Source organism: Arachis ipaensis, chromosome B9, assembly GCF_059453495.1.
Source record: "Arachis ipaensis isolate K30076 ecotype BB chromosome B9, ASM5945349v1, whole genome shotgun sequence".
NCBI classification, from domain to species: domain Eukaryota; kingdom Viridiplantae; phylum Streptophyta; class Magnoliopsida; order Fabales; family Fabaceae; genus Arachis; species Arachis ipaensis.
In genome coordinates this window covers 115,567,438-115,583,657 of record NC_142444.1, presented here as the reverse complement: position 1 = coordinate 115,583,657, position 16,220 = coordinate 115,567,438, and the positions used below count along the sequence as shown (strand labels likewise).

The 16,220-nt window shown below is 38.1% G+C and overlaps 1 non-coding gene across 1 annotated transcript; it reads left to right on the top strand.

The window, feature by feature from the left end:
* Positions 1-15,549: 15,549 nt before the first annotated feature.
* Positions 15,550-15,657, top strand: LOC148546010 (small nucleolar RNA R71). Its single transcript, XR_015900789.1, has one exon. It is a non-coding gene; the product is annotated as a small nucleolar RNA R71 (small nucleolar RNA).
* Positions 15,658-16,220: the final 563 nt, after the last annotated feature.

The window sequence follows — 16,220 nt, the reverse complement described above, 5'->3', positions numbered from 1 at the left end:
TAAAATAAAATAAAAAGTGAAACATAAGCATGTAACAATAAGTGGGAAATTACGGGAAATTAGGTAAAGAAATTTTATTTTACTAGATGTGTATGTTAGGTGAGATCTTAGCCTAATTAGGGATTCGCTTATTAGCTCACTTAACCCTATACATAAATCCTTACCTTTACCTTGGCCCCATTACAACCTTAATTAAGACTTCATGACTTTTTGGTATGACTATATTCTATAATTGTTGATTGGTTAGATGAAAAATAAAGTTGTAGAAATTAAGAATAAAAAGAAAAATAGAGTGAATAAACCCAATAAACACTGAGTGACTAGAGAGTAAACACAAAATCCAGTGAGGGTTCAATAACTCATCAACATATATCTGTGCTTAAAATTTACTAATTGTTTTGCAAGTTTGTACAATGTTTTCTTTCCCATCTCATTTGCTAAAGTGCTTTATTATTTAAGGGTTGGCTATATATATACACACAACTCCATGAGAATGTGAATTAACTTAGCTACATGTAAACTTTATATATGAGTGGATGAATTAGAATTGCATGACTCATTAGGTAGATGCATTTAGCATAGGTTGCATTTCATAACATTCCATCACTTTAACCTTAATTATTTACCTTAGATTTAGCATGAGGACATGCTAGTGTTTAAGTGTGGGGAGGTTGATAAACCCATATTTGATGAGTTCTTTTGTGCTTAATTAGAGTGATTTATTCAACTCTTCACCTACTTATTCACATTAATTGCATACTTTTACTTTTCCTTCCTTATTATGTCATATAATGAAAAACATGTTTTCTAAGCTTTAAAAATTAATCATTTTAATTACCTTTATTTCCATTCGATGCCGTGATTAGTGTGTTGAGTAGTTTCAGATTTTCCAAAGGCAGAATGACTTAAAGGATGAAAAAGGAAACATACTAGAATGGAAGGAGGAAGCAAAATGGAGCTTTAAAGAAACTGGTGTCCACGCGATCGCATGGATGACGCGATCGCGTGCCAAGCACGAATCAGCAGCGACGCGGCCGCATGACTGACGCGACCGCGCGCCTTAAGCAGAATACACATGATGCGGTCGCATGACCGATGCGACCGCATGGCAAGGTAGAGCTCCAAATGATGCGACCGCGTGACCCACGCGGACGCGTGACAGAGGCCACGCACCAGAAATTACAGAATACGCCCCCAGCAAATTCTAAAGCCCTTTTTGGCCCAGATCCAAGTACAGACAGCATAGACCAGAGGTTATAAAGTGTGGGAATGCTTCCATTCAAAGAGAGCTCGCATATTTTCACCTTTCAATGATCTAGACTTAGTTGAGAGGGAGATCTTCTCTCTCTCTTTTAGGATTTAGGATTTCTTCTTGTTTTAGGAGTAACTCTGGATCCAGGTTTAATGTTCTTTTAGTTTTACTTTTATTTATTTATTCCAACATTTGAATTGATTATTATAATTTACGAATTATTCCATGTTACAGATTTCTAATTGAATTAATGATAATTTGAGGTATTTTCAGTTTATGATTATTCTCTTTGATTTAAGTTGCCATTGCTTCCCATCTAAGGACACTTTTATTATTTCAGTAATTTACTTTTTCCCCTTTTGGTTTTGGTTAAGAATTCAGTAACTCAACAGTCATTAAACTCAACATAATTGATAATCGTTACCTTGCTAATTGAGTTGAACTTAATTAATCCCAACCTTTTCTTAGGAAATAATTAGGATTCAAAGGTCAATTTAATTAGTCCCTTAACTTTCCTTTGCTCTGGTAAAGGTTGACCAAGTGGAATTAAGATACAACTCTCATTATTGTTGAGAAGGATAACTAAGTTGGACTTCTAATTTCCCTTATCTTACCAAAAGTTGTTTTGCAGTTATTATTTATTTTTACTTGCCATTTAATTCACTCGTCATTTAATTTACTTGCTTCTCACCTTCTAAACCCCAATTACAACCTTTATAGCCAATAATAAGAACATACTTCCTCACAGTTCCTTGAGAAGACGACCCGAGGTTTGAATACTCGGTTAACAATTTTTAAGGGGTTTGTTACTTGTGACACCCAACACGTTTGTACGAAGGGATTTTTGCCGGTTTAGAAACTATATCTACAACGCAACCGTTTCTATGAATTTCTTTACTGGTAGAAAACCTGACGTCAGTCACCAAGCATCTTCCTTGCATTATTATTATTTTCGGCCATGTCTCCTTCTTTTTTGAAAATTTCTGTCAGATTTTCTCCAGAGAGTTGTGCTTTAGCTTCCCTTAGCTTCCTCTTCAGAGTCCTTTCAGGTTCAGGATCAGCTTCAACAAGAATGTTCTTATCCTTGTTCCTGCTCATATGAAAAAGAAAATAACACAAAATAATAGGGATCCTCTTTGCCACAGAAGAGAGGTTCCTTTATGTGAGTAGAAGAGAAAAATAAGAGAAGGGGAAGAGAAAAACTCGAACACAGAGAGGAAGATGGTGTTCGAATTTTGGGTGGAAGAGAAGTCTTAGTAGATGAATAGATAAATAGAAGGAGATGAGAGATGAGAGAATAATTCGAAAATTAAACAAAATAAAATTTTTTGTTTTTAATTTGAAAATTGAAGTTAAAATTCGAAAATTTTAAAATGAAATTAAATTAAATTAAAATTTAAAATAATTAGTTAATTAAAAAGGAATTTTGAAAAAGAGGGAAGGGATTTTCGAAAATTAGAAAGAGAGATTTAGTTAGGTAGTTTTGAAAAAGATAAGAATCAAACAAAAAGTTAAGTGGTTAATTGAAAAAGATTTGAAAATCAAATTTTGAAAAGACAAGAAGTTAGAAAAGATTTTGAAATTAATTTTGAAAAAGATGTGATTGAAATTTATTTTGAAAAAGAAATTTAAAAAGATTTGATTTTGAAAATTAAAGTTGATTACTTGACTAACAAGAAACAAAAAGATAGTATTTTAAAATTTAAAGATTGAACCTTTCTTACTAGGCAAGTAACAAACTTAAAATTTTTGAATCAATCACATTAATTGTTAGCATTAATTTCGAAAATATGAAATAGAAATAAGAAAAAGATTTTGAAAATAAATTTTGAAATTTTCGAAAATATTAAGAAGAAAATTGAAAAAGATAGAATTTTTAAATTGAAAATTTGACTTGACTCATAAGAAACAACTAACGTTTAAAAAGTTTTGAAAAAGTCAACTCAAATTTTCGAAATTTATAAGTGAAATAAGGGAAAGATATTTTTTTGATTTTTGAATTTTTTAATGATGAGAGAGAAAAATAATAAAAAGACTCAATGCATGAAAGTTTTGGATCAAAACAAATGATGCATGCAAGAACACTATGAATGTCAAGATGAACACCAGAGCACTTTGAATGTCAAGATGAACTCCGAGAACTTATTTTTGAAAATTTTGAAGAAAAGAAGAACATGCTTGACACCAAACTTAGAAATTTTTAGTTTTTAGACTCAAATAAGAAACATCAAATTTTTGGTTTTTATGATTTTATAAAATTTTTTTGTATATTTTTCGAAAATTATTTTGAAAAAGAAAATAAGGATTTCAAAATTTTTAATGAGAATTCCAGGAATCATGCTATGTTAGCCTAAAGCTCCGGTCCAGAAATTAGATATGGCTTACTAGCCAGCCAAGCTTTCATTGAAAGCTCCGGTCCAAAACACTAGACATGGCCAATGGCCAGCCAAGCTTCAGCAGAACATTACATGCAACAGCTAATTTGCTGAGAAAGACAAAGAAGCTTTTCTCTAATGATAGTTGAAACCTCGGTCCAAAGGATTAGACATGGCTTTACAGCCAGCCAGGATTCAACATATATCATGAAACTCTAGAATTCCTTCTTAAAAATTTTGAAGAACATAGAATAATTTATTATTTTTTGAAAAATATTTTAGATTTTTTTTGAAATTTTTTTCGAAAATAGAAATAAAAATAAAAATCAAAAGCTTAAAATTAAAATTAAGTTACCTTATCTGAGCAACAAGATGAACCGTCAGTTGTCCAAACTCGAACAATCCCCGGTAACGGTGCCAAAAACTTAGTGCATGAAATTGCGATCATCAACAATGGTGCCAAAGACTTGGTGCTCTCAAACGTGAATCACACTTTGTCACAACTTCGCATAACTAACCAGCAAGTGCACTGGGTCGTCCAAGTAATAAACCTTACGTGAGTAAGGGTCGATCCCACGGAGATTGTCAGCTTGAAGCAAGCTATGGTCACCCTGTAAATCTCAGTCAGGCGGATTCAAATGGTTATGGTGAATTGATAATAAAAATATAAATAAAATATAAACTAGGATAGAGATACTTATGTAATTCATTGGTGAGAATTTTAGATAAGCATATAGAGATGCTTTCATTCCTCCTGAACCTCTGCTTTCCTGCTGTCTTCATCCAATCATTCCTACTCCCTTCCATGGCAAGCTTATGCAGGGCATCACCGTTGTCAATGGCTACATCCCGTCCTCTAAGTGAAAATGGTCCAAAATGTGCTGTCACCGCACGGCTATTCATCTGTCGGTTCTAGATCATACTGGAATAGGATTTAGTCATGCTTTTGCATCTGTCACTACGCCCATCACTCGCGAGTTTGAAGCTCGTCACAGCCATCCCTTCTCAGATCCTACTCGGAATACCACAGACAAGGTTTAGACTTTCCGGATCTCAAGAATGGCCGCCAATAATTCTAGCCTATACCACGAAGACTCTGATCTCATGGAATGGAAGGCTCGGTTGTCAGGCGAGGCAACCATGCGTCATGAACCAGAAGGCTAAGAGATATGCACTTAAGCGATTGCAAGTAGAACGGAGGTGTTTGTCAGGCACGCGTTCATGGGTGAGAATGATGATGAGTGTCATGGATCATCACCTTCCTCAGGTTGAAGAACAAGTGTATATCTTAGATAAGAAATAGGCTTGAATTGAATAGAAAAACAATAGTACTTTGCATTAATTCATGAGGAACAATAGAGCACCACACCTTAATCTATGGTGTGTAGAAACTCTACCGTTGAAAATACATAAGAACAAGGTCCAGGCATGGCCGAGAGGCCAACCTCCATGATCTCAGAACTAAACGTCCAAAGATGTTCCAAAAGATGTAAATACAATAGTAAAAAGTCCTATTTATGCTAAACTAGTTACTAGGGTTACAGAGATAAGTAAATAATGCAGAAATCCACTTCCGGGGCCCACTTGGCGTGTGTTTGGGCTGAGCATTGAAGTTTTCACGTGGAGAGTTCTTTCTTGGAGTTAAATGTCAGTTTATAACCTGTTTTTGGCGTTTAACTCCACTTTGCAACCTGTTTCTGGCGTTTGACTCCAGAATAGGGCAGAAAGCTGGCGTTGAACGCCAGTTTACGTCATCTAAACTCGGGCAAAGTATGGACTATTATAAATTTCTAAAAAGCCCTGGATGTCTACTTTCCAACGCAATTGAGAGCGCGTCATTTGGAGTTCTGTAGCTCCAGAAAATCCACTTTGAGTGCAGGGAGGTCAGAATCCAACAGCATCTGCAGTCCTTCTTCAACCTCTGAATCTGATTTTTGCTCAAGTCCCTCAATTTCAGCCAGAAAATACCTGAAATCACAGGAAAAAAACACAAACTCATAGTAAAGTCCAAAAATGTAAGTTTTATTTAAAAAATAATAAAAAATATACTAAAAACTAATTAAATTATACTAAAAACTATGTAAAAACAATGCCAAAAGCGTATAAATTATCCGCTCATCAGTGGTGCACGAAATCGTGATCGTTCATTCCCTGGTAACGGTGCCAAAAACTTGGTACGCACGTTCATAATTTTAGTTCTTTGTCACAACTTCGCACAACTAGCCAACAAGTGCACTGGGTCGTCCAAGTAATAAACCTTACGTGAGTAAGGGTCGATCCCACGGAGATTATCGGCTTGAAGCAAACTATGGTTACCTTGTAAATCTCAGTCAGGCGGATTCAAATGGTTATGGAGATTTGATAATTAAAATATAATTAAAATATAAACTAGGATAGAGATACTTATGTAATTCATTGGTGAGAATTTCAGATAAGCATATGGAGATGCTTTTGTTCCTTCTAAACCTCTGCATTCCTACTGTCTTCATCCAATCCTTCATACTCCTTTCTGTGGCAAGCTGTATGTTGGGCATCACCATTATCAATGGCTACATCCTGTCCTCTCACTGAAAATGGTCCAAATGCGCTGTCACCACACGGCTAATCATCTGTCGGTTCTCGATCATGCTGGAATAGGATCCAGTGATCCTTTTGCGTCTGTCACTACGCCCAGCACTGGCAAGTTTGAAGCTCGTCACAGCCATCCCTTCCCAGATCCTACTCAGAATATCACAGACAAGGTTTATACTTTTCGGATCTCAAGAATGGCAGCCAATAATTCTAGCCTATACCACGAAGACACTGATCGTAAATTAAGAGGCTAAGAGATATGCATTCAAGCTTGCTTTCATGTAGAATGGAAGTGTTTGTCAAGCATGCGTTCATAAGTGAGAATGGTGATGAGCGTCACATAATCATCACATTCATCATGTTCTTGTGTGCGAATGAATATCTTAGAGAAGAAATAGGCTTGAGTTGAATAGAAAAATAATAGTACTTTGCATTAATTCATGAGGAACAGCAGAGCTCCACACCTTAATCTATGGGGTGTAGAAACTCTGCCGTTGAAAATACATAAGTGAAAATAGGGTAGACATGTCCGAGTGGCCAGCCTCCCATGGAGGTCTAGAGATCTAAAATGATCAAAAGATGTTCCAGAGATTCCAAGATGTAAATACAATAGTAAAAAGTTATATTTATACTAAACTAGTTTCTAGGGTTTACAGAAATGAGTAAATGATACAGAAATCTACTTCCGGGCCCACTTGGTGTGTGCTTGGGCTGAGCACTGAAGTTTTCACATGTAGAGGTCTTCCTTGGAGTTGAACGCCAGTTTGTAACTTGTTTCTGGCATTTAACTATGCAACTTTTTTCTGGCGTTTAACGCCAGAATAGGGCAGAAAGCTGGCATTGAACGCCAGTTTGCATCATCTAAACTTGGGCAAAGTATGGGCTATTATATAATGCTGGAAAGCCCTAGATGTCTACTTTCCAACGCAATTGAGAGCGCGCCATTTGGACTCCTATAGCTCCAGAAAATCCACTTTGAGTGCAGGGAGGTCAGAATCCAACAGCATCTGCAGTCCTTCTTCAACCTCTGAATCTGATTTTTGCTCAAGTCCCTCAATTTTAGCCAGAAAATACCTGAAATCACAGAAAAACACACAAACTCATAGTAAAGTCCAGAAATGTGATTTTTATTTAAAAACTAATAAAAAATTATACTGAAAACTAATTAAATTATACTAAAAACTATGTAAAAACAATGCCAAAAAGCGTATAAATTATCCGTTCATCAGTGGTGCACGAAATCGTGATCGTTCATTCCTTGGTAACGGCGCCAAAAACTTGGAACGCACGTTCATAATTTTAGTTCTTTGTCACAACTTCGCACAACTAACCAGCAAGTGCACTGGGTCGTCCAAGTAGTAAACCTTACGTGAGTAAGGGTCGATCCCACGGAGATTATCGGCTTGAAGCAAACTATGGTTACCTTGTAAATCTCAGTCAGGCAGATTCAAATGGTTATGGAGATTTGATAATTAAAATATGATTAAAATATAAACTAGGATATAGATACTTATGCAATTCATTGGTGAGAATTTCAGATAAGCATATGGATATGCTTTTGTTCCTTCTGAACCTCTGCTTTCCTACTGTCTTCATCCAATCCTTCGTACTCCTTTCTATGGCAAGTTGTATGTTGTGCATCACCATTGTCAATGGCTACATCCCGTCCTCTCAGTGAAAATGGTCCAAATGCGCTATCACCACACGGCTAATCATCTATCGGTTCTCGATCATGCTGGAATAGGATCTAGTGATCCTTTTGCGTCTGTCACTATGCCCAGCACTGGCAAGTTTGAAGCTCGTCACAGACATCCCTTCCCAGATCCTACTCGGAATACCACAGACAAGGTTTAGACTTTTCGGATCTCAAAAATGGCCGCCAATAATTCTAGCCTATACCACGAAGACTCTGATCGTAAATCAGGAGGCTAAGAGATGTGCATTCAAGCTTGCTTTCATGTAGAACGGAAGTGTTTGTCAGGCACGCGTTCATAAGTGAGAATGGTGATGAGCGTCATATAATCATCACATTCATCATGTTCTTGTGTGTGAATGAATATCTTAGAGAAGAAATAGGCTTGAGTTGAATAGAAAAACAATAGTACTTTGCATTAATTCATGAGGAACAGCAGAGCTTCACACCTTAATCTATGGGGTGTAGAAACTCTACCGTTGAAAATACATAAGTGAAAATAGGGTAGACATGGCCGAGTGGCCAGCCTCCCATGGAGGTTTAGAGAACTAAAATGATCAAAAGATGTTCCAAATATTCCAAGATGTAAATATAATAGTAAAAAGTTCTATTTATACTAAACTAGTTACTAGGGTTTATAGAAATGAGTAAATAATGTAGAAATCCACTTCCAGTCCCACTTGGTGTGTGCTTGGGCTGAGCATTGAAGCTTTCACGTGTAGAGATCTTCCTTGGAGTTGAACGCCAGTTTGTAACTTGTTTCTGGCATTTAACTTTGCAACTTGTTTCTGGCGTTTAACGCCAGAATAGGGCAGAAAGCTGGCGTTGAACGCCAGTTTGCATCATCTAAACTTGGGCAAAGTACGGACTATTATATAATACTGGAAAGCCCTGGATGTCTACTTTCCAACGCAATTGAGAGCGCACCATTTGGACTCCTGTAGCTCCAGAAAATCCACTTTGAGTGCAGGGAGGTCAGAATCCAACAGCATCTGCAGTCCTTCTTCAACCTCTGAATCTGATTTTTGCTCAAGTCCCTCAATTTTAGCCAGAAAATACCTGAAATCATAGAAAAACACACAAACTCATAGTAAAGTCCAGAAATATGATTTTTATTTAAAAACTAATAAAAAATATACTGAAAACTAATTAAATTATACTAAAAACTATGTAAAAACAATGCCAAAAAGCGTATAAATTATCTGCTCATCAGTGGTGCACGAAATTGTGATCGTTCATTCCTTGGTAACGGTGCCAAAAACATGGTACACACGTTCATAATTTTAGTTCTTTGTCACAACTTCGCACAACTAACCAGCAAGTGCACTGGGTCGTCCAAATAGTAAACCTTACGTGAGTAAGGGTCAATCCCATAGAGATTATCGGCTTGAAGCAAACTATGGTTACCTTGTAAATCTCAGTCAGGCGGATTCAAATGGTTATGGAGATTTGATAATTAAAATATAAACTAGGATAGAGATACTTATGTAATTCATTGGTGAGAATTTCAGATAAGCATATGGATATGCTTTTGTTCCTTCTGAACCTCTGCTTTCCTACTGTCTTCATCCAATCCTTCATACTCCTTTCTATGGCAAGTTGTATGTTGGGCATCACCATTGTCAATGGCTACATCTCGTCCTCTCAGTGAAAATGGTCCAAATGCGCTGTCACCACACGGCTAATCATCTGTCGGTTCTCGATCATGCTGGAATAGGATCCAGTGATCCTTTTGCGTCTGTCACTACGCCCAACACTGGCAAGTTTGAAGCTCGTCACAGCCATCCCTTCCCAGATCCTACTCGGAATACCACAGACAAGGTTTAGACTTTCCAGATCTCAAGAATGACCACCAATAATTCTAGCCTATACCACGAAGACTCTAATCGTAAATCAGGAGGCTAAGAGATATGCATTAAAGCTTGCTTTCATGTAGAACGGAAGTGTTTGTCAGGAACGCGTTCGTAAGTGAGAATGGTGATGAGCGTCACATAATCATCACATTTATCATGTTCTTGTGTGCGAATGAATATCTTAGAGAAGAAATAGGCTTGAGTTGAATAGAAAAACAATAGTACTTTGCATTAATTCATGGGTAACAGCAGAGTTCCACACCTTAATCTATGGGGTGTAGAAACTCTACCGTTGAAAATACATAAGTGAAAATAGGGTAAAAAGATGTTCCAGAGATTCCAAGATGTAAATACAATAGTAAAAAGTTCTATTTATACTAAACTAGTTACTATGGTTTACAGAAATGAGTAAATGATGCAGAAATCCACTTTCGGGCCCCCTTGGTGTGTGCTTGGGCTGAGCTTTGAAGCTTTCACGTGTAGAGGTCTTCCTTGGAGTTGAACGCCAGTTTGTAACTTGTTTCTGGCCTTTAACTCTGCTTTGCAACTTGTTTCTGGCGTTTAACGCCAGAATAGGGCAGAAAGCTGGCATTGAACGCCGATTTGTGTCATCTAAACTTGGGCAAAGTATGAACTATTATATATTGCTGGAAAGCCCTGGATGTCTACTTTCCAACGTAATTAAGAGCGCGCCATTTAGACTCTTGTAGCTCCCGAAAATCCACTTTGAGTGCAGGGAGGTCAGAATCCAACAGCATCTGCAGTCCTTCTTCAGCCCCTGAATCAGATTTTTGCTCAAGTCCCTCAATTTCAGCCAGAAATTCCCTGAAATCACCGAAAAACACACAAACTCATAGTAAAGTCCAGAAATGTGATTTTTATTTAAAAACTAATAAAAATATACAAAAAACTAACTAAATCATACTAAAAACTATGTAAAAACAATGCCAAAAATCGTATAAATTATCCGCTCATCACAACACCAAATTTAAATTGTTGCTTGTCCCCAAGCAACTGAAAATCAAATAAGATAAAAAGAAGAAAATATACTATAAATTCTAAAATATCAATGAGATTTAGCTCTAATTAGATGAGCGGGACTAGTAGCTTTTTGCCTCTGAACAGTTTTGGCATCTCACTTTATCCTTTGAAGTTCAGAATGATTGGCATCTATAGGAACTCAGAATTCAGATAATGTTATTAATTCTCCTAGTTCAGTATGTTGATTCTTGAACACAGCTACTTTATGAGTCTTGGCCGTGGCCCTAAGCACTTTGTTTTCCAGTATTACCATTGGATACATAAATGCCACAGACACATAATTGGGTGAACCTTTTTAGATTGTGACTCAACTTTGCTAATGTCCCCAATTAGAGGTGTCCAGGGTTCTTAATCACACTCTATTTTTTTTGCTTTAGACCTCGACTTTAACCGCTCAGTCTCAAGCTTTTTCACTTGACACCTTCACGCCACAAGCACATGGTTAGGGATAGCTTGGTTTAGGCGCTTAGGCCAGGATTTTATTCCTTTGGGCCCTCCTATCCACTGATGCTCAAAGCCTTGGATCCTTTTTATTATCCTTGCCTTTTGGTTTTAAGGGCTATTGGCTTTTTCTGCTTGCTTTACTTTTTTTTCTTTCTCTTTTATTTTTGCCATTTTTTTCTCTTTTTTTTTCGCAAGCTTTTCTCTATTCACTGCTTTTTCTTGCTTCAAGAATTATTTTTATGATTTTTCAGATTATCAAATAACATTTCTCCTTTTCATCATTCTTTCAAGAGCCAACAATTTTAACATTCATAAACAACAAATTCAAAAGACATATGCACTGTTCAAGCATCAGAAAACAAAAAAGTATTGTCACCACATCAAAATAATTAAACTAGTTTCAAGGATGAATTCGAAATCGTGTACTTCTTGTTCTTTTGTGATTAAAAGCATTTTTCATTTAAGAAAGGTGATGGATTCATAGGACATTCATAGCTTTAAGACATGGACACTTAGACACTAATGATCATATAGTAAAGACACAAACATAAATAAAACATAAGGCTCAAAAATCGAAAAATAGGAAAATAAGAACAAGGAGATTAAGGAACGGGTCCACCTTAGTGAGGGTGGCGTCTTCCTCTTCTTGAAGAACCAATGGTGCTCTTGAGCTCCTCTATGTCTCTTCCTTGACTTTGTTGCTCCTCCCTCATAGCTCTTTGATCTTCTCTAATCTCACGGAGAATGATGGAGTGCTCTTAGTGTTCCATCCTTAGTTGTCCCATGTTGAAACTTAATTCTCCTAGGGAGGTGTTGATTTGCTCCCAATAGTTTTGTGGAGGGAAGTGCATCCCTTGAGGCATCTCAGGAATTTCATGGTGAGGAATTTCCTCATGCTCATGTTGAGGTCCATGATCTCTTGTTTGCTCCATCCTTTTCTTAGTGATGGGCTTGTCCTCATCAATGAGGATGTCTCCCTCTATGTCAATCCCAGCCGAATTGCATAGGTGGCAAATGAGGTGAGGAAAGGCTAACCTTGCCAAAGTGGAAGACTTGTCAGCCACTTTGTAGAGTTCTTGAGGTATAATCTGATGAACTTCCACTTCCTTCCCAATCATGATGCTGTGGATCATGATGGCCCAGTCTACAGTAACTTTAGACCGGTTGCTAGTAGGAATAATTGAGCGTTGAATGAACTCCAACCATTCTCTAGCTACAGGCATAAGGTCCGGTCTTCTCAATTGAACCGGCTTGCCTCTTGACTCAACTTTCCATTGAGCTCCTTCCACACATATGTCCATGAGGACTTGGTCCAACCTTTGATCAAAGTTGACCCTTCTAGTGTAGGGCGTGCGCTTTCTTGCATCATTGGCAAGTTGAATGCCAACCTTACATTTTCTGGACTGAAATCTAAGTATTTCCCCCGAACCATTGTAAGCCAATTCTTTGGATTCGGGTTCCTACTTTGATCATGGTTCCTAGTGATCCATGCGTTTGCATAGAACTCTTGAACCATTAAGATCCCGACTTGTTGAATAGGATTAGAGAGGACTTCCCATCCTCTTCTTCTAATCTCTTGTCGGATCTCTGGATATTCACTCTTTTTGAGCTTAAAAGGGACCTCGGGGATAACCTTTTTCTTGGCCACAACTTCATAGAAGTGGTCTTGATGGACCTTTGAGATGAATCTCTCCATCTTCCATGACTCAGAGGTGGAAGCAATTGCCTTCCCTTTCCTCTTTCTTAAGGTTTCTTTGGCCTTAGGTGCCATACATGGTTATGGAAAAACAAAAAGCAATGTTTTTACCACACCAAACTTAAAAGGTTTGCTTGTCCTCGAGCAAAAGAAGAAAGAAATTGGTAGAAGAAGAAGAAAATGGAGGAGATAGAGGGAGAAGGTGTATTCGGCCAAGGGGGAGGAGTAGTGGTTGTAATGTGTGAAAATGGAGTAGTGTTGAGGGTTTTATATAGGGGTGGAGGGGAGGGTATGTTTCGGCCATTAGGGTTGGGTTCGGGAGGGAAAAGAATTTGAATTTTGGAGGTAGGTGGGGTTTTTGGGGAAGAGTGGATGGATGTGAGTGGTTAAGGGTATTTGGGGAAGAGGTATGGAGGTGATTGGTGAAGGGTATTCGGGGAAGAGAGTTATGAAAAGGTGTGAAGTGGAGAGAAAAAGAGGTGGGGTAGGTGGGGATCCTGTGGGGTACATAGATCCAGAGGGGTCAAGGACTTAATATCACTGCCCCATTTAGGCGTGTAAAACGCCCTTAGTGTGCAATCCTAGCATTTAACGCCAGACTGCTGCTTGTTTCTGGCATTAAATGCCAATCCCATGCTCTCTTCCGGCATTAAACGCCAGTCTGGTGCTTGTTTCTGGCGTTTAACGCCAGCTTGATGCTTCTTTCTGGCGTTAAACGCCAGTTTGATGCTTCTTACTGGAGTTTAAACGCCAGTAAGCTCTTCCTCCAGGGTGAGCTATTTTTAATGCTATTTTTCTTTCTATTTTTGATTTTTTAATAGTTTTTCTGACTTTACATGATCATCAACCTAAAGAAAACATAAAATAGCAATGAAATATAAATAGATATAATTAAATAGCATTGGGTTGCCTCCCAACAAGCGCTTCTTTAATGTCAATAGCTTGACAGTGAGCTCTCATGGAGCCTCACAGAAAATCAGAGCAATGTTGAGGCCTCTTAACACTAAACTTAGAGTTTGGCTGTGGCCTCCCAACACCAAACTTAGAGTTTGACTATGGGGGCTTTGGTTGACCCTGCAGTGAGAGAAACTTTTCATGCTTCCTCTCCATGGTTACAGAAGAAGAACCTTAAGTCTTAAATACAAGGTAGTCCTCATTCAGTTGAAGGACCAACTCTCCTCTGTCCACATCAATCACAGCTTTTGCTGTGACTAGGAAGGGTCTTCCAAGGATGATGGATTCATCCTCATCCTTCCCAGTGTCCAGGATTATGAAATCAGCAGGGATGTAAAGGCCTTCAACCTTTACTAACAAGTCCTCTACTAATCCATAAGCCTGTTTTCTTGAGTTGTCTGCCATCTCTAATGAGATTCTGGCAGCTTGCACCTCAAAGATCCCAAGTTTTTCCATTACAGAGAGTGGCATAAGGTTAATGCCTGACCCCAGGTCACACAGAGCCTTCTCAAAGGTCATGGTGCCTATGGTACAGGGTATTAAGAATTTACCAGGATCCTGTTTCTTTTAAGGTAATTTCTGCCTATCCAATGCATTTAGTTCATTGGTGAGCAAGGGGGTTCATCTTCCCGAGTCTTATTACCAAATAATTTGGCATTCAGCTTTATGATTGCACCAAGGGACTTAGCAACTTGCTCTTCAGTAATGTCTTCATCCTCTTTAGAGGAAGAATACTCATCAGAGCTCATGAAGGGCAGAAACAGGTTGAATGGAATCTCTATGGTCTCTGTATGAGCCTCAGATTCCTTTAGGTCCTCATTGAGGAACCCTCTAGTCTTCAGAGGATGTCCCATGAGGTCTTCCGCATTAGGATTCGCGTCCTTCTCCTCCCTTGTAGGTTCGGCCATGATGGTCAAATCAATGGCCTTGCACTCTATCTTTGGATTTTCTTCTGTATTGCTTGGAAGAGTACTAGGAGGAGTTTCAGTGACCCTTTTACTCAGCTGGCCCACTTGTGCCTCTAAATTTCTGATGGAGGACCTTGTTTCATTCATGAAACTTAGAGTATCCTTAGATAGATCATAGACTATATTTGCTAATCTAGATGGATTCTGCTCAGAATTCTCTGTCTGTTGCTGAGTGGATGATGGAAAAGGCTTGCTATTGCTAAACCTGTTTCTTCCACCATTATTAAAGCCTTGTTGAGGCTTTTGTTGATCCTTCCATGAGAAATTTGGATGATTTCTCCATGAGGGATTATAGGTGTTTCCATAGGGTTCACCCATGTAATTCACCTCTGCTATTGCAGAGTTTTTAAGATCATAAGCTTCTTCATCTGAAGATGCCTCTTTAGTACTGTTGGATGCAGCTTGCAATCCATTCAGACTCTGAGAAATCATATTGACTTGCTGAGTCAATATTTTATTCTGAGCCAATATGGCATTCAGAGTATCAATTTCAAGAACTCCCTTCCTCTGAGGCGTCCCATTACTCACAGGATTCCTTTCAGAAGTGTACATGAACTGGTTATTTGCAACCATGTCAATGAGTTCATGAGCTTATGCAGGCATTTTCTTTAGGTGAATGGATCCACCTACAGAATGGTCTAGTGACATCTTTGATAATTCAGACAAACCATCATAGAATATATCCAGGATGGTCCATTCTGAAAGCATATCAGAAGGACACTTTTTGGTCAGTTGCTTGTATCTCTCCTAAGCTTTATAGAGGGATTCACCTTCTTTCTGTTTAAAGGTTTGAACATCCACTCTAAGCTTGCTAAGCTTTTGAGGAGGAAAGAACTTGGCTAAGAAAGCCGTGACCAGCTTATCCCAAGAGTTCAGGCTATCTTTAGGTTGAGAGTCTAACCATATTCTAGCTCTATCTCTTACAGCAAATGGGAAAAGCATAAGCCTGTAGACCTCGGGATCAACCCTATTGGTCTTAACAGTATCACAGATTTTCAAGAATTCAGTTAAGAACTGAAAAGGATCTTCTGATGGAAGTCCATGAAACTTGCAATTCTGTTGCATCAGAGAAACTAATTGAGGCTTTAGCTCAAAATTGTTTGCTCCAATGGCAGGGATTGAGATGCTTCTTCCATGTAAGTTGGAATTTGGTGCAGTAAAATCACCAAGCATCTTTCTTGCATCTCCACCATTATTATTATTTTCGGCCATGTCTCCTTCTTTTTAAAAATTTCTGTTAGATTTTCTCCAGAGAATTGTGCTTTAGCTTCCCTTAGCTTCCTCTTTAGAGTCCTTTCAGGTTCAGGATCAGCTTCAACAAGAATGTTCTTGTCCTTATTCCTGCTCATATGAAAAAGAAGAGAACAGAAAAG